Raw genomic sequence first — 18,219 nt, 5'->3', positions numbered from 1 at the left:
GTGAATATGTAGAAAAACCTAGGATGACTATACTGCCAGCTTGCATACCTCAGATGCCTACACACAGGCACAAACAGATTATTAGGAAGATCTGAATTGCAGGGAAAGCATAGGGATGAGTTCAATCTAACAATCCAGACCTGGAGAGTTCCCTGTTGTTATGAAATCCACATGGCACCCTTAATGAAGAATCCTTAACTGAAGGCACATAGTAGCATAGGCTTTTCCTTCAGTGAGCAGATGAGGAATTAATCCTGCCTTTGAAAACATGATTGGTCTCTACTTAATAGCCTAGTGACTGGAATATTCAGTTAGTATGAGACAAGTTGAAGCAATTTCTCCCCTTTTAGTCTTGCAACATAATATTTTATTTGGAAAGTACCTTTCATAAAATATGGTTGCAGTCCTGGAAACTAGGATCAGAATGAAGACCTCCCCACCACTTGGTAAACATACTTAGGGTTTTGACTGTTTTGTTCTCTCTAGATACTTTACAGACAGTGACAGTTTTTGTAAAATGAGCAGGAATTTGTTTTTCTAACAACTATTTCTATTGTCTGACCACACTTACTAAGCACCAAGCTGTGTCCTTGTAATTTCCTAGACTACAAAGAACTACTCTTTGTGTTTCTGTGCACACTTAAAGTACAGAATCCCATCGTGCTCTTTGCAGCTGCTGAACAGAATCCCACTGGGACAAGATCTTCATGGTGTAAGCAAGCACAGGCTTGGAATGCACTTTTAAGTGTTTCCTGGCAGCTGCAGCTTGAAGACCACAGGGTATACTGCAGAATGCACTTACTGTGGTATGGACTACCTTTCAGGCTTAAGCATAAGCTGCATGCACATTGTATAGTTGAAGTACAGACAGAATTTGAAGACTACAGACTCTGTTGACAAAGAAACCACACTGGACTTGAAATCTACTTTTAGCTTATAAGAACTTTTCAAGTGTCCTCAGTTGTTTTTTTGTTTGTTTGTTTTTTTGCTTTTGTTGTTTTTATTTTAACCTGATTTTTCCTTAGCTGCAGCACAGATGATGTAATCAAGAACAGTTTCAATTTAACTGCTTAATTTTATGGACAGATAGAACCTAAAACATCAGAATAGACTGAAAATAACAGGCTGATAAGTACTTCAGGTTAAACAGCAATAGAATATTTAGGTAGGTACAGGATGCTTTTGGCATAGAAAGTTAAGGAATTTTTTTCCAGAAGACAAGTTGAATGAGAATCACTCCAGTAGACAGTGCTAATTGATCTTTTCTACCATATTGTTTTGAATTTTAGGTTATAAGCAATTTAATTGAATAAGATTTTCAACTACTATAATGCAATAATTTTTAGAAGTTAAGACAAATAGGAAGTGCTTGAGAAAACCTAACTGATGTCTAGAATTATGAGAGGAGAATGATAGCAAAGGTAAGACAAAATATTCACCATATGAAAGATTCAGACATTAGAGGCCACAATTAAAATGTAGAGATATAGCACACAAAGAGTTCAAGCAGAGAAGTTCATTTAATGCAGCTGCCAAGTAAAGCCATCAAAGGAAATAGCTCCAATGAATTTAAGAGAACTCTGCATGTCTGAGCAGGAAGGGAATCAAAGGATATAGTTACTAAGCAAGAAAATAGGTGTGAGATAAACTTAAAGGGAATAGCTTATTGGGTCAGGTGTCCTTTTCTCTCTCTGGCAGTGCCTTGTGTCCTTGTTTCCTAATCTTTTATAAAAGCAGGATTGAAAATAGTCATAAAAAAAAAGCTCTACACAGACTATAATTAAAATGTACTGCAAATGTTTTAATCTGACTGACTTGTGTTTTGATTTGGGGTTTTTACATTAATTAGAGAGACTTTAAAGGCTGTGACAACCATTTCATCAAAGACAAAGGCTTAAAGAACAGTCCAAACACTAAGAGATTTCTTAATGAAAATAGTTTAAACAAGTGAACTGAGAAACTTTTGAAAATTTGAGTCTGAAGAAAAATACATAGGAGTCAAATGTGAAGCACAGAAATTATACATTGGAGAAATCAACCTAAACCACATAAATCTGGGAGTAAAGTCTCTGTTAGAATTCACTCTACCTAATGAAATACTAAGAATAGGTTGCAGTACTAGATGTTGTACTTCAGTATATAATTTTTAATTTGCATCCCAATGGAAACTAATTTGCATGTTATAATTACCTTTCTAGCTGTCTTTCGGGAGATAAAAACAGAGCTATTAACTAAACTTCAGTGTATCAGAGTTTCTAAACTAAATATATTTGTTCTATGATATTGCCAAGCAATTTTCCCCAAAATGGATAAAAGTATAAATACGCTTCATTAAACAAAAAGAACTGAAAATATTTGCCATTTTAAAAATTAGTACTTGAAGAATATTCTGTATGATCATTTTAATGATTTGCTTTGAGAAAGAAAACTGCAGTTTTATTTAATAGCTTGATTACATACTTCTTTACAATGTTTGGGCTGCTATAAATTTCATCACTTAGTGCTTATCCACAAAGTACGTTAAACACAATGTATTAAATCTTAGAATACCTTCAGAAAAGATAAGTTGTGGCCATTAGTATTGAAATAAGTGTTTCATATATAACCAGATGGAAGTGGGAAACTGAAACACTGAGGTTTGTCAGAGGTAACTCCTTAGGCTTAAGTTAACTGGGAGCCACGATCTGTCTTCCAGATTAAAATATTTATAACCTTTTACATCACCTATACTAGTGACACAGAACAGAGGAAAAAAATGGATACAAAGGAGAAATAGTAAAGCCAGAGCCTACATGTTTAAAGAAGAATTTCTGCATTGTAAATAACATTACCTGTCTTCTGTAGTCTATCAACTAACAATTGTAGTTGATAATACCACCTCAGGATAACTACTGGAGTTGGAACTTCAGGATTCTTGAGGTCCCTTCCAACTCAAGCAATTCCGTATTAACTTGTCTTTCTAGATAAAGAGACTTCATACAGACTATAGTTCTTCCCCACTCTCACATGCTAAATAACAGAATACTGTGTTGGCTTTTTTTTTTTTTTTTAACTATCTATAGCTTGGAAGACTGAGAAATATATGAGTCCCAGATTATTTCTGCAACTTGTCTACTGGAATCAGATTACACGGCCATTCTGAAAGCCCTGTATTTTTATTTATTTTATGGGGAATTGTTCTAATTATGAAGAAAAAAAATGCTTCTGACAGGCTCTTGACAATACCAGGCAAAGTACTCACAGGTAGACTACCAACAGTTATAAGCAGAAAGAAGAGCCAAACTCACACAACTGGTGCAGGCAGTCTCTAATAACATAACTCTCCAGCAACACAGCACAACTTCTCAAAAAACAGTCCATGTTCAAGAGATATCCTCTGTTCCGTGGCTGGCCCTTATATGAGCCCAGCATGGCTCCACCCCTGGGTCCATCCCTTCTGACCACGTGGAAAGCACAGGTGGACACATACCAGGTACAAACACAGTCTGCACAACCGGGGCCAGCTGCTTACCTTCTCCAGGTGCTCAATCACCATTTCAAGGTGTGCCCTAACAGTCCTTCTACATTAATAGAGATGATGTTTCTGTGGAAGAAATCTGCTATAAAAGTTTTTATTTTAGTGCTGTGGTGTATAAGCTGATTGATAGCCAAGATATTTGTGGAGTTTTGGGGTGTTGATGGTTGTTTCTCCAAAGAATAAGGGAGGTTTTTGTTTATAGGGCATGTATGCTCAAAAAGGCATGCAGAGGATGAAGGTTAACACAGTGATTTAACCTTTGAAGTATTTTGCTCTGCTTCATGTATCTATCTTCTATGGTTTAGGTATGCTAGAGATGCTTGTAGAAAAGTAATTCTGGATTACGGGGATTTTTAAATTCTCGTTGGTCTCGGGACTGCTGAGTTCTTCAAGGAAACTAGAGTACCAGATCTTCTCAAATGGAAGTCCAGTGCACTTGACTGAAAGCCTTCACTGTTAGTATCAGAAGACTGTTTTTTTTTTTAAAAAAAAAAGTGTTTTTTTTAAGTTTTTTTTTTTTTTTAAAGGCAATGCAGGTGAACTGGGAGAAAAGAAAGAACATTTGATCGATAAATTATTAACTTTCCGTATCTTTGCCAAAACTAACAACTGCAGACTGTTCTGATTTTTGTTGCATGATGTTCTCTAACAGAAAAATGCTTTCTTTGAGAAAACGTAATCAACTCTACAGACAGACACACTATGATAAATCTTCCTTCTGTGACTTAAGATAGTAACATATAACTTAAGATAGTAACATGCAGGAGAGGAGGAGAAAAGTGTTCTTGAAGTGCTCCAGTCAGTCTTAATCACTTAAGCTGCCTGCAGTGGTGGTTTCTACTGGAGTTCCAGAGTGAAACATGAAACATGCTCACAGACGCTTTTTTGCCAGCTTTGCTACAAGGGTTTAACCTCCAGCAACTGCATAAAGCAGTCAGTGGAGCAATGGTAATAACTTTAGTAGCTACAGTAATTTTCTTGACTAAGATGAGTGAATGTTTAGCTCATAGACAAACTGTATTTTGCTGTTAGAAGTATGCAATTCTATATGCAATAGATGATGAGTGGAGAGCAAAAATGTTTTAATGAATTTCATGGTGGGAGAGTAGAATGAGACCACAGCATTTTGCTTATTTTCATTTTGGGTGTGAAACAGGTTTAAACTGTGTCTCTACACTTGCTTGAAGGAACTGATGTACTTATTCCCTGTGCCGCTGAAGTCTTCCAATCCACATAATCTGATATTTGTAAACATAATTTGTATCAGGACAACCTCTGAATTTCATATAACTGCATTTAAAAGTGAAGTATCTTCCTTGACCTTATGTCAATCACAGAGAAATACTAAGTAAAATCTAATGAATCTTTGACAAAATGAACATAAATATGTTTATCAGTGAATAGGTTCATCTTCACAGATTTTTTTTTATGAATAAAATCTTCAGTTAAAACACAGATGGAAATATATATGAATACGTTATACACTCCTTTGCATTCCATGTGGTGACTCAAATAACTTTCCCATCATTATTAAGTTTAATACCCAGACATTCCTTTTTTTCATCAGTGATCTCTCATAGTTATTTTTTCCAGTCACACTGTCAGCTTGCACTTTAAATGTATATGATAGCTCCAGAGAAAAGGTCAGTTTTCATTTCATTGTTCTTTCAAGTTCATATTATTTGCTACTGTTGATAACAGTCTAGCAGTATTTTGAATCCCTGTGGCTGTGATTTTCTTTGACAGTGCATTCAAAGCTCAGACAAGTTGATTCAATTAAACAAAGATCTGAAGCTACTGGTATAGGAAGAGGTTGAGCAGTCTGTTTTTTGTAATTAAGTGTACATCTGAAGCACACAATGAGCCAGTCTGCAAATAAGAATATTCTTTTCACTTTAATACGACTGTTTTGCTGAGAAGAAAGTTCTTTAAGTTTCAGTATATCCATGAAACTTCAATGTCTATTTAGTTTGGGCCTTTTGATGTTATTTTATACCTAATTGTAAACACCTGTGTCATTTGATTTACAAAGTCTAGCTGTAGAAATTCAAAATCATCCATAGCCAAGTGTTCTAAGATTATACCACAAACTACCTTTCTCATTTTGGTACTACCAAAACATAGTGGATGAAAAAAGGAATAAGAAATATCTCTGTCCTGGTGAGGCCACATTTAGAACATTATGTCCAGTTCTGGGCTCCCCAGTTCAAAAAAGACAGGGATATCCTAGAAGGAGTCCAGGGAAGGGCCACAGAGATCATAAAGGGCTTGGAGCATCTCCTGAACAAGGAAAGGCTGAGTAACCTGGCTCTGTTCAGCCTGGGGAAAAGAAGATTGAGAGGAGATCTGATAAATGTTTATAAATATCTAAGGGGAGGTGGGACAAAAACAGATGAGGACAAGCTGCTCTTGTTGGTGTGTAGCAATAGGACAAGGAGGAATGGCTTATACCCTGAACACAGGAAGTTCCATACTAACATGCAGAAGACCTTCTTTATGGTAAAGGTGATGGAGCACTGGAACAGGTTGCCAAGAGAGATTGTTGAGTCTCCTTCTATGGAGACATTCAAGACCCGTCTGAACACCTACCTGTGAGATGCATTGTAGGGAACCTACTTTAGCAGCAGGTTGGACTCACTGATCTCTTAAGGTCCCTTCCAGCACCTGCGATTCTGTGCAATTCTGTAACAAAGGAAAGATGATCACAGAATAAGTAAAAATATATATTGCTAAATACATTAAAAATACGATCTCTCTCTTCTCCCCACCATTACTCAATTCATGGTATATTCCACGCTTTGCTTGAGAAGAGCATCTATGGGAGAAATAACATTATAGACTGTAGAAAGATTTTTATTTTGCAAAATGTGAGAAGATGACAGAACAGCTGCAGGCTCCAGGCTGTCCAATATCCATCAGTGCTCTACATTAGCAAAAGGATAGTACATTCTCAGATTGAAATAGTGGCATTGAGGACCCAAGATCTGTAAGTTTGGGAACTTGAGACAGGGTCAATCCTGGTCTAAAGCACTAGTCACCTGTGAGCAGCTGCAGGTCCTAGAACACCGTTTGTGCTTTAGTTTGGAAAAGACTAGAGCTTGTGCATTTAAATATCTCCACGTGATGTGGAAAAAACAAACAAACAAACAAAAAACAAAGAAAAGAAAAAACAAAACAAAATGAAAACCTGACTGTGGGACTCTTTCTGGTACATACAGTCATAGAATATCCCAAATTGGAAGGGACCCACAAGGATCACTGAGTCACGATGGCTGCACACAACCAGCCCCAAATCAAACCCTATGTCTGAGAGCGTTGTCCAAATGCTTGTTGATCTCCAGCAGGTATGGTGCCCTGGAGAGCCTGCTGCAATAGCCGACCTTCCTTTCATTTTGGAAATCCAGCTATGCTACTTTATGACACAGAGATTTTTGTACATTGCAGCTCAGTATTTTTGCAAGTGAGTTTTCAAAGGCAGACCATACTGCAAAATATCTGCCTGTCATGAAAATGCAGATGAGTCTCTACATTGCCCAGTGCTATGAGGCAGGCTGACAGCACATCACATGATGTGATGGTGCACATCAAAGGTTCAACTAACCTAATGTTATATCTGTGAAAGTGGCCATGGCATCAGAGTTTTCTTTATATACTCTTCCATAAGTGATAGATAACCTTCACTGCCTGCTATTGATGTTTGTACTACAAATGTCTCTAATTGCTTTCTTGACTTCTGTAAGCTCTTGTTATTCACAATAGCCTCTAGCACTAAATTTCACGTCTGGAGTGTTGGGTGAAATAGTGAGATTTTTTATTTTATTTTAAACTTCTCATGCAGTGATGATATAATCTGAAGCTTCCTGGATAAGATAGCCAACAATCATTTTTACTTGCTTTGCCGTGAATATACAGATCACTATCATGTCCTTACTTAGTGGTCTGTCTTTCAAATTAAAAGATCCTACTACAGTAGTATCTTCTTATATGGAAGCCATAAATCCATAACACTAATTTACCTTTTACATCTTTCTCTAAGCACTCTTTTTGCTCTGTATACTTGAATTAAAGAGGCAAAACTTCCCCTAAACACTTAAGATGTATTCATGTTGTGAATTTATCCTTTCTAGTTTTCTTGTTGCTTCTGTCGGGATTCTTTATTCTTCTCTGATTGCAGCAACTTATTCAGCTGCAATTTCATTGAGCTCTATATTATAAACCCTGAACTTCCTAACTGGATGTTGGCAATTGTCTTCGGTCATGTCACTGTATATGTCACATTAGTATTCTTTTTCTCCATAGACAGGTTTTTTTTTTTATTTATTAAAATTGAATTTAATCCACATTTTATCACCCAGGTGTTCTGTTTAGTGTAATGTAATTCTCCACAATTAATCCCAGTTTTCAGCACCCTAAGGGTACAATATAACTTCACCTCTTGTTCATGCCAGCTTTATCTCAGAAGTCAGAACCTGACCTGAGTTTTGCTCAGGTAATTTATAGTGCATAAAGATGTTTCTAATGATATTTCCGTGAAGTGGACTCTGTGCTAATTATTTCCACTATTATTCTAAAAAAATTCTAAGAAAACAGGTACCATCTTTCTAGACATCCTCAGTTGGGATGGAACAGTGATTAACACTCTTTTAATCTTTTTTTTTTTTTTTTTTTCTGGCTTAGAGCTTATAATCACACTACTTCCTTTCAAGATAAACAATTTCAGCACCCTCAGCCTTTTGTTGACAGATCTTTTATTTATTTACCTTTTCTCACACAACTTCAGGCATGGAAATATTACAAGAGCTCAGCCACTTTTGTTGTGTTTTTGTCATTCTTATTTCTTCCAAACTAAAATCTAATGAGTGAAAAGTTAGAAGGGTAGATTTGTAACAGTAGCTGCACAAAACAGGGACCTTCCATTTGTGACAGTCCTAGAGGAGGAACTTAAGGCATACTGAATTACAGCATTTAATGATGTAAGTGAACACGTCTCCATTGAAAGCAAAGGAGAGATGTATCTGACACCATAAAACTGCCTAACTCATATGTCAGATGTCGCCAAGAAAATAACTTGCTTTGAGTATACTTGAGACGATATGGAAATTTTAACTGAAAATGTTAAATTACTTTGAAAGAGTTTTGGAAAATGTAAACTTCCAGTTGGCTGTGGGATTGTTGCCAACTCTGAATCAAAATAGTACAAAATAGTACAAAATGGAGACAAACTGTCATAGATACACAGGCCTCCTACTTTATTATGTTGGTCCACAATGTCAGAAACAGATGTTGGTGTTATGGCAGTAGAGGTTGAACCTTTCCACCAGTACTCCATTAATTTTTGTCGTCATGCAACCAGTGCATTTGATATTAGCACAGTGAAACCACTGGTGGTACATTTCAGCAGTAGTAACGGAGATATGAAAAAGACAAGACACATTCTGGACAGCCATGTAGATTTTTATGAGTGCAGTATGTGGGATCTTGTTCATCACTGGTGAAAATGCACAGCTAGTAGTGATGATTATTTGGAAAAGCAGTGTTTTGTAGCTGTGAATTTATCAATTAGTGCTATTGTACTCTTTGTATCTGTTGTAGTTTATATGGAAATTAAATAAGAGGCATTATTTTGGAGAGATGTGAGGGTCTTTCCTGATGGTAAATAGGTTCATATTACTGTAAAAGCAAAAAGGAGATGTGATTCTACAGATGCTGCCAACTAGCTACTAAGCAAGACTGCATTTGTTTGTCTACTTCCAGTGGCTTTCATGCTTAAATTTTATGTATTTATTTATTTCTGTTTTTTCTTACTGATTGTCTGTGTTGCTCTGAAGCTGATGTACCTGTGTTCTCTTTATGCTCATGATGTACTAATTTACATTGTAGTTGACATACTTTTATTTCCATTGGTGTCTGATATTCTCTCCTGTTTTGCTGCTAATTTGCATTGTTTTTTTTGTTTTTTTTTTTCTGATATTTCTTTCTACCTGTAATTCATTGTCCTAGTAGAATTCTTCCAACAAGACAATTTTCTTGGATCTTTAAATAAATAAATTCCAGTATTTCTTTTGATACTGCTAAGCTTTATTACATGCCTGTCTTCCAGTTAACTCTCTCTGGTGGACAGTAGGATTTTTCCTTTTAGCTTTATGTACACACATTTTCAAATTATTTTGATAATGTTATTTAGCTCTTTTGATATTTTCTCATAAATGGTCTTCTCATTGCCTTAATCATTTTATTACTCATATCCCAAATCCTTCTTAGAGCTAGATAGAATTTTTCTTGCTGTAAAGTGTTTACTTTCCCACCCTTAATATTAAGCGAGTAGGTTGCATTAGACTTTTTTAATATTTTCTCTACCACATGAAGTTGAACCGTAATACCCAGATTTCTGTAAATTTTGGTATTAATTCCTTCTGAACACTTTTTTTTTTTTTCCTTGATCTGTGAAGTCATCTTTTTAAGGTTGAACTTCCTGCCTCTGATCCTTTTTAGTTTTTCTCTTTGGCCTCTTCATCATTGCAACATCTCAAATTAAATAGAGCCTGAACGTTTTAATCAATGTGCTATTTACTGCTTCATCCAATTCAGTAATAAAAGATGATGGTTAAGATATTAGGACTATTCTTGACAAGTGCAGATATAATTCAGTATTACGGAGAAAGACTTAAGGATGAAAAAATGATTACTTAGAAGGAATATATTTTAATGAGAAAAGTAAAGCTAGTGGCTTTCCAAGAGAGGCTATGAGTATTTGTGCTTTGTATGTGTTGTGTTTTTGTTTTGTTTTGTTTCTGTAGATAAAGTGAAGAAAGCGGGCAAACAAAAAATACAAGACCTGTTAGCAGTATAAATCAGAGTTAGAGCAATGTCATGCACTATCACCTCCTTTATCTCACAGAAATGTGAGCTCAAATAATACAAATACTGAACAGTGCAAAAGTGAAATATTTTTAAAAGTTTCTTGGAAGCCCTGTAGTTAATTCAGTATGGTTAAAAAAATGTGTAGCTTTACTTCCCAGCTTGGAGAAATCTGTAGATATCCATACAGCATTACTACTTTTAGGTGGTAATTCTTAGTAGCTAAATCTCAGAACCTGCCATAGCAATGTCAGAATTTATTTCCTTTTTTACTTTTGTCTTCCTTCTGAATAAGCTATTTTTCTGTTATCATCCCAGAATCCTAAAAGATGATTACCAGAATATTACATTTTGTTTTTTAGCTTCTAACATCTGGATAAAACCATTGCTTCTGGTTTTGGAATTCTTATCAAAAATTCAGTCATCTTTTTGCTCCACCTGTTATACCTCTGCTGACAACTGAAATATAAATATTGTTCTCATCAATAATAAATGATTAGAAAAGTGTCTCCACTGAACTTAGGTCAAGATATGCTCAGGAAAACTGGACAGTCTTCCGGCAGTCCTACAGGTTTCATGCTTTCACCACATGTAAAAATATGTATTATAGTAATACAGAGAGAGATTCATAGTAAACATCGTAGAATATTGCAGATGGATACATAAATATATCATGAGCAGAATAAAATCGTGCTCATCTTGATGACAATATTTTGTCATCATGGCCTTTGGGTAAGACATTCTATCATTGTAAACTCCTTTGGCTTCAGCTCACATTTGATGTCTCCAGGAAAGAGGTAAGGCTGCTGAACAGCGTTGGCCAGCAAGTAGTGCATGACACTGATGTATTCTCAGATTGTTGTATATGAAAAAGGATTAACCTCCAAATACTACATCTGAGATACTGGTATCTTCTGGTTTAAAACTGGGTTAGACAGGAAAAATACCTTTAAACTACATGCATACACCAATGGCTTCTGCATGTTTTTTTTTATTTCTTGGAAGTTCAGAGCTGTATCAAAGTTCATGAAACCAGTCACACCAATTTTAAATGATTTTTTTTCCTTGGGGCAGAGAAAAAAAAAAAAAAAAAGAATAAAAAGGAACAGAAAAAAGGAAAAGAAAGGAAAAGAAACACCAGAGTAGAGTTTCCTTCTCATATACTATACCACTGAAACAAACACATTTTATAAAATGAAAGCCATTCTAAAGAATTCCCTTGAGGACATAACAGCCACACAAGGCAGCTATTACTTGTACTCACAATTGCATCAATCTTTGATCTTTATTGTTATGGTATTATTTCTATTCTGGTACTATAAAAATGTTCCTTGTGGATTTTCCTTAAATAATAAATGTGCCTACCCTAAAACTGCTTGGAAAAAGAGATGGTTGCAGATCAGTGCTGCAAATAAAACCTAAGGAGCTCCTTTATTTAATTTCATTTCACAGAAATGAAAGTGAGATTACTATCTGGAGAGAGGACCAAAAATAAAGTTTTCACAGTTTCCATTTTCAAGAACAGTCTTTACCATGCAGAATAGATTTTATGCCTTTTCCTATTCTTCCTACAACTTTCATCCTGAGAATTTAGACTAAGTTATAATTTTGATTTCCAAATACATCATATAAAAAATCAGTGGCATGTATTTTTTTGACATTTCCATTAAATTGTATTTTACAATTTGATATATATTGGTAATCAATTTCCTTAAATCTTACTGGGCACTGTAAATGAAGTTGAATTTAGAATGGAGATGTAGAGAAGAAGCTTGCTACGTGGAATATATACATGACAAAAAAACAATGAAAATATTAAGAACAAAGATTGTCAACAATAATGCAGGAGAAGAATTCTTACTTACCACAGTTTACTGACGAGTAGACATATAAATGTTTTAAGAAACCTTCTTCATAAAACCTTACATTCAAATGAAGACTTAATCACATTAATTTTTGGAAATAGAAAGACCATATTTATGCAAAAAGCTTATTTACATAACTCTCTTTTATAGTTCTGTGTGGTTCTGTATGGATCCAGGAGTTGAACCTCATGATTCTTTCAACTTGTGATATTCTATGATTCTATGATACCTGTCATTGCAAGGTGCTCAAAATGTTCCGCAAGTCATAAATTATTTCTTAATCTGCATGAATTTAATTATGCTGGGGAAATTCTATATTATCTTGCCATTTATTTATTATTATTACCCTGAGTCACATAACACGAAGAGAAAAACTGATTAGGAAAGTTATACCTCTGTGAACTCAGCCTTGGAATTTTCCATAAATGAAGAGGCACGAGGAAAAAGAATAATAGTGAAGGCCCTAATATGCACCTCATTTCTGCTTCCCTTCCAGCCATCAAGGTCCTCCCCTGCCTGCTTCTGCTCCACCAGATGACTTGTGTCATGGAGTTATCTAGATCAATCTATGCCCATGGCAGGGGGGCAGTAGGCCCGTGGGACTCTTGGCCCCAAAAAAGGGAAGGGAAAAAGGGAAAGGGTAGGAAGATGGGAGCTGGGCTCAAAAAACAAACAAACAAACAAACAAACAAACAAAAACAGAAGAGCGGCAACAATCTATAATTTAACTAACTATAATACCAGATTTAACTTACTATGATAATAATTTAACTAACTACAATATCAGAATGCAAGATAACACAATATAATAAAATCTCATTGAAATTGAGGCTAATAAATCAAATAAAATAAGAGAGAGAGTTTCTGAAACCGAAAAGCCTACTTTGAACTGAAGGTGCACTGCTTGGAAGCACACCCACACCCGCTGCCAGGCAGCGAGAGAGAGAGCGAGCTCCTGTCCGAGTGCGAGATCCCATGACTTCCGTGACGTATCTTCCTCTCTGACCGTGAGGTCTCCTGGGATATGTAGTTCTTCTTCTCTTTTGAGAAGTAGGTATCGTATCCAGAAAGTTGTCAGCCCATGGAACTGAAGTATTAGCCCATGGAACTGGAGTATTAACTCTTTAATTACCCATGCTTTATATGATGTTATGATGTGGAATACCGATAGCAAAATTACAAAACCATGACACTTTGGAGTACACTCAAATGATGAGTTTAAGTATTCATTCTAATGCTAGGCATATGGGCAGTGTGGATTGCTGTAGGAACCACAATTCATATCCTATTTGTAGTCACTTGTGGAGCTGCTTATCACACTGAAGTTACTAGCAGTATGAAGTCTGTATCATATTGACCTCAAACATAAAATATCTTCAACTGTACAATCCCCAGAAGTCTGGTGTGCCCTGAGAGCAGGCTTTTGCCCTTTCCCCTGTTCAGTGGTAATACCTAGACAAAGAGATGAGAAAATGTTAGATGAATTTCCCACTCCAGATTCAGCTGTGATTAAATGGTCATTAAATGACAAATAGCAGAATGTCCACTTGTGCTCCCACGCTGCATTGGATGACTCTAGGTTAATAGTGTTACATATGCCTGTTAATAAGTTGGAGGAAAAATAACCTTTTAGCAAGAAATATTCTATCTCCAGCTTTCTTTTCATGCTGTTCAAAAGAACACATTTGCCTTGAGAGATCCTTGAAATGGTGTCTAATATGATATCTGTCTCTTTTCTGCTAATAGAAGGGAATTGGTCACTGAAGTTTTCAGTATGCCTACTACACTACGTTGCTATTCCAGTAGGAGGTTCTTCATTTATGAGTGAAGACTAACCACTGCCAATATACAGAGAGTCTCCAAATGATGATCCATAAACTCCGTAAAACTAGTGTGAATCTGTTGAGATTCTGACTGCCTTAATAAGGAAGGGAAGTAATTTCTTGCAAAGTCCAAAGGGCTGCCAAAAGGTTGTCAGCCAAAGCTGCAGTATTTGATCTACGTTATTTTAAATAGAGGTGGCATTCATCTTTTTTTTTTCTCTTCCAACACTTCTACACTTTCCTATTGAATTAAAGTGAATAGATCTGTCTTCTCAAAGTGGAGCACGTTATTAGTTTTGGCTCATAACAGCCTCTCTCTTAGCAGTTCCCTTTGATCTGTGTAGCTTGGACTCATTATCAAGTCATTAAAGTAAATAAACATGAATTCCTCCCATAATCATAGCGCAAAACTGCAGGATGTTGCCATAATATTAGGCATAATTGTACAGAATTATTCCTGTAATATTTTAGTAATGTGCTACAGAGCTGTCAAGGTCAGAACAAACCACCTAAGTGTGATGCAGAAAAAGAGAACATCAGATCTCAAAAGTTCAGATGCAAACATTAGAACTTATTTTTTTCCTTTCAAAAAAGTAAAAGTGAGAAATGTTGAAGTGAAAGAGTGAAAGAAATTGTAATTTTTTTAATTATTTTTTTTATTAAGGGTTTGAAATTGCATTGACAAACTTGCAGGATGAAATACTAAAACTTAATTTACCATATTTTTTTAATCTATTAGAATAGATTTTACTTTAAATATGTTGGATAAATTTTATGGCTAAAGTTTCAAACACCAGATTTCCATTTTCAGAGCAATTTTGTGCTTGTGCCTATTGTAACTCAGCTAAACACCTGCATCAGTCCAAATAGTCTCCATAACAAATTGCATCTGCAAAAATTGAAGTTTCATTAGTGAGGAGGGATATCAAGCCCCTTAAAAATACTGCCCATTTTTTTCCATGTCCTTCCATGTTCCTCTTGATAGTCAATGTTTACATACATTTAAGGGTGTAAACATACTTAGGTAAGCTGATATAATTACTAGCTAAAATTAATGGGTAATATTTATCTCAGTTCAAAACGTTCATTTAGAGCTATTAATGGCTCTTTTTATCAATGTTTTTGATCCATATTGTGTTTTGTTGGAGAAACTGTACTGCTGATATGCAGTTGTTCCTGTGTTTTAGGGCTGGATGCACTGTCTTTTTGAGCTAGCCCCTTTACAGGCTACACAGCAAATGAGATGCACTTAGATTTGCTTTTCATTTTCCACAGCCTGTGATGGGAACAGAAATGGATAGCTATGATAGACAGACACAGAAGATAAGCCCCAGACATTTCTATGAAACTCTATGTGGGGAAGATGTTATCTGCCTGTAAGAGATACCTGAGCAGTCTGTCTCTTTCACACTTTGGCAACACTTCTGTATATCTTGTCATGCTAATAAAGTATCATTGAATACAACTGACATCACATTCAAAGCTGCAAAACGAGAGTGGGAATAAAAATTTCACTGCTTACATGACTCTAAACCTAGCAGCTTGAAAATGCAGTATTTTGAAGCAGCGGGAAACAGAACACTTTTCAGGAAAATAAGACAGGTGACATTCAGATTCAAAACAATTTATTGTTAGAATGATTATTCTGTGTATGAGGACAAGCTCACAGTCATACTCTCTAGCTTCCTGTAATCTGTATCTGATGCATTTTCAGTAAAACACTGCAGAAACTAGGAGAAATGAATATGTTCTCATCCTATACATTGTGTTCTTGTCTAGATACATATGTATATACACACACAAGAAATACCTTGACGTAAACTAATGTGCAAAAAGCAGAAAGGGATTTTGAAAAAGGTTAGGAATGCAACATTTTAAAACTCGTTATATGAAATTTCCCTACAAGGAAAGCGATTACCAAGCGGGCTGAAAAGTTAAGCTAAAAGTGCAAAAATAAGATGAATTATAGGAAAGAAAAATGGTATATGGTGTGATAGTAATGTCTTCTATCTTATTCAGTAATTGGAAACTAGTTTAGAAAGACTTTTCTTTATTCTCATTTTACTTCTCAAGATAGTTTTTCCTGAGCCTCAAGAGGCTTGAAAAAGAGTGATCTCTTTTGAAAAAAAATATATATATATATATCAAGTTACTTCTTCAGGGGGTTTTCTTTCTTCTTTTTACCTCAATTTTAATACATTTTGCAAGATATGAATACAATAGCTTAATAAAAAAGCAAAACCAGTAATCTCTTTCTTTTCAAGTAGTACTACTCACACCTTGAAAACTGAGGAAAATCCTAAAGATTCAATTGGCATTCACATACTCATGTAGCAAGACAAACCATGAAAATATTCACACTCACTTGCAGCTAGCCATTAAAAATGATAACACAGCATATTAGCCAAATGATAGCAATATACTTTAAATCTGACCATTGAATTCAACATGATGCTCAGATAAAATATGGATTATTTTTAAGAAAATGGATAACAGGACTGAGAGAATTACATAGCACTGAATCTAAAGAGATTTTTGTTAAATTGTCCTAGCAAAAGTAACTGTCCTTAGGTCCACCATCCTACTGCATATAGATGTTGCAAAGCAGACTTTGCTCTGCTAGGGATTTGGAATCTGGCCTTAAACTTGGACTTTAATACAGACAAATGGTTACTGCCTAAAAAACAAACAAACAAACAAAATGACAAACAAACAAACAAAAACACCCTGGAACATCCAACTACACTAACCAGAGAGGACTGTACTGAACACTGTACCTTTTCTTTTTCTTTCCTCTGAAAGGAAGAAGTTGTTGTGGTGATTTACAGTGACATTTAAATTATGTGTCTAATGGTTCAAAGTTAGTAGAGTGGGGTGGAAGATACCTCTGTAGAAGGAAGCTGCTTCAACATCCTAATTTTATCACTTCCATTGGGTATCTGAACTTCCTGTTCCATCTTACATTTGTTGTGCTGGTCAGTGAAGGAGATTTAGAGATAAGAGCTTAGATTATTTTAAGTCTTAAATTATTTTTATCCAGTTTTCAGCCTGTAGTTTCCTAAGATTTAATGACTACTATTTCATCCATACGTTCACTGCCTTGTGCATATGTCTTCCTCAGTCTATCTATCCACTTAGCTCTCAACAGTTTGTACATGGCTGCTGTGTTTCCCAATGAAGTAGCATAAACAGTTTGGATGTGGTGCACAGGAACATGATTTAGCGGAGGGTTGTTAGAGTTAGGATAGTATGTTTAGGTTGCAGTTGGACTTGATCTTTAAGGTCTTTTCCAATCTGAACAATTCTATGATTCTATGAATGTACCCTACAACATTTCACTATTGTTTCAGCATCATCTGTACAGCACCTAGCATAGTAATAGACACTGAATTCAGACTAGAGCCTTGAAGACTTTCAACAACGAAAAATATTATAAAAATAACTAATTTCATAACAACGTAGATAGATCAACCTGAAATTCATTATCAGTCATTTTGTTTTCTGGGATAAGTGCCATAAAGCAGCTGTCTGTTTACATGTGGTGAAATTTGAAACATAATTAGTAGCTCTTCATTGTGAATTAATTTATCAACACATTGTCTTAGAATTTGAAAATCCTATTTTAGTTAGATCAATAAAAATATAATAAAATATTTTAACAAGTCTTTTTTTTTTTTCTTTTTAACAAGAGGATATAAAAAATTAAAAGATCTCCAGTGCAAAAAGAAATGCAAGGGATGCATTTCCATGTGGAATCCAAAAGATGAAAAAAAGTAAGAAAATAGAATTACATTATTTTCATCCAATTAAATAATGAAATTATACTGAGCTTCCATATCTGCTTAATGTATTATTTTCTGGTATACTAGTGCATGTTAATACTGCATTGATATTACTTCTATAATATTCTATACAAAAATGTTAAGCAGAAACAGACATTTAATCAAATGTTAATGGGTACTGATGTTCCAAGAGATTGATAAATCATATCAAATTATGTATCACCGTGGCACAGGAGAGCTGAGAATGGTTTTCACAAATTTGCTTGTAACATGAATATATATGTGCTTATAGTACCTATAATGTAGTATCAATGGAAATTTTTAATGTTTACTGCTTGAAATTTATTGCAAGCAAGATATGACAAATGTACTTC

The 18,219-nt window shown here is 35.2% G+C and overlaps 1 long non-coding RNA gene across 1 annotated transcript in view; it reads right to left on the bottom strand.

Moving 5' to 3' along the window:
• Positions 1-13,226, bottom strand: part of LOC112531841 — a 29,371-nt gene extending 16,145 nt beyond the window's left edge. The window contains exons 1-3 of the long non-coding RNA XR_003073907.3: positions 13,124-13,226; positions 12,241-12,296; positions 6,107-6,199 (exon numbers count right to left, since the gene is read on the bottom strand). This is a non-coding gene — a long non-coding RNA (uncharacterized LOC112531841). The remainder of the gene's footprint in view (positions 1-6,106; positions 6,200-12,240; positions 12,297-13,123) is intronic.
• Between the last annotated feature and the right edge of the window lie 4,993 nt (positions 13,227-18,219).

The sequence above is a fragment of the Gallus gallus genome, chromosome 2 (assembly GCF_016699485.2).
Source record: "Gallus gallus isolate bGalGal1 chromosome 2, bGalGal1.mat.broiler.GRCg7b, whole genome shotgun sequence".
Lineage (NCBI taxonomy): Eukaryota > Metazoa > Chordata > Aves > Galliformes > Phasianidae > Gallus > Gallus gallus.
The sequence above is the reverse complement of the archived record's forward strand: the minus strand, read 5'-3'. Positions and strand labels throughout refer to the sequence as shown.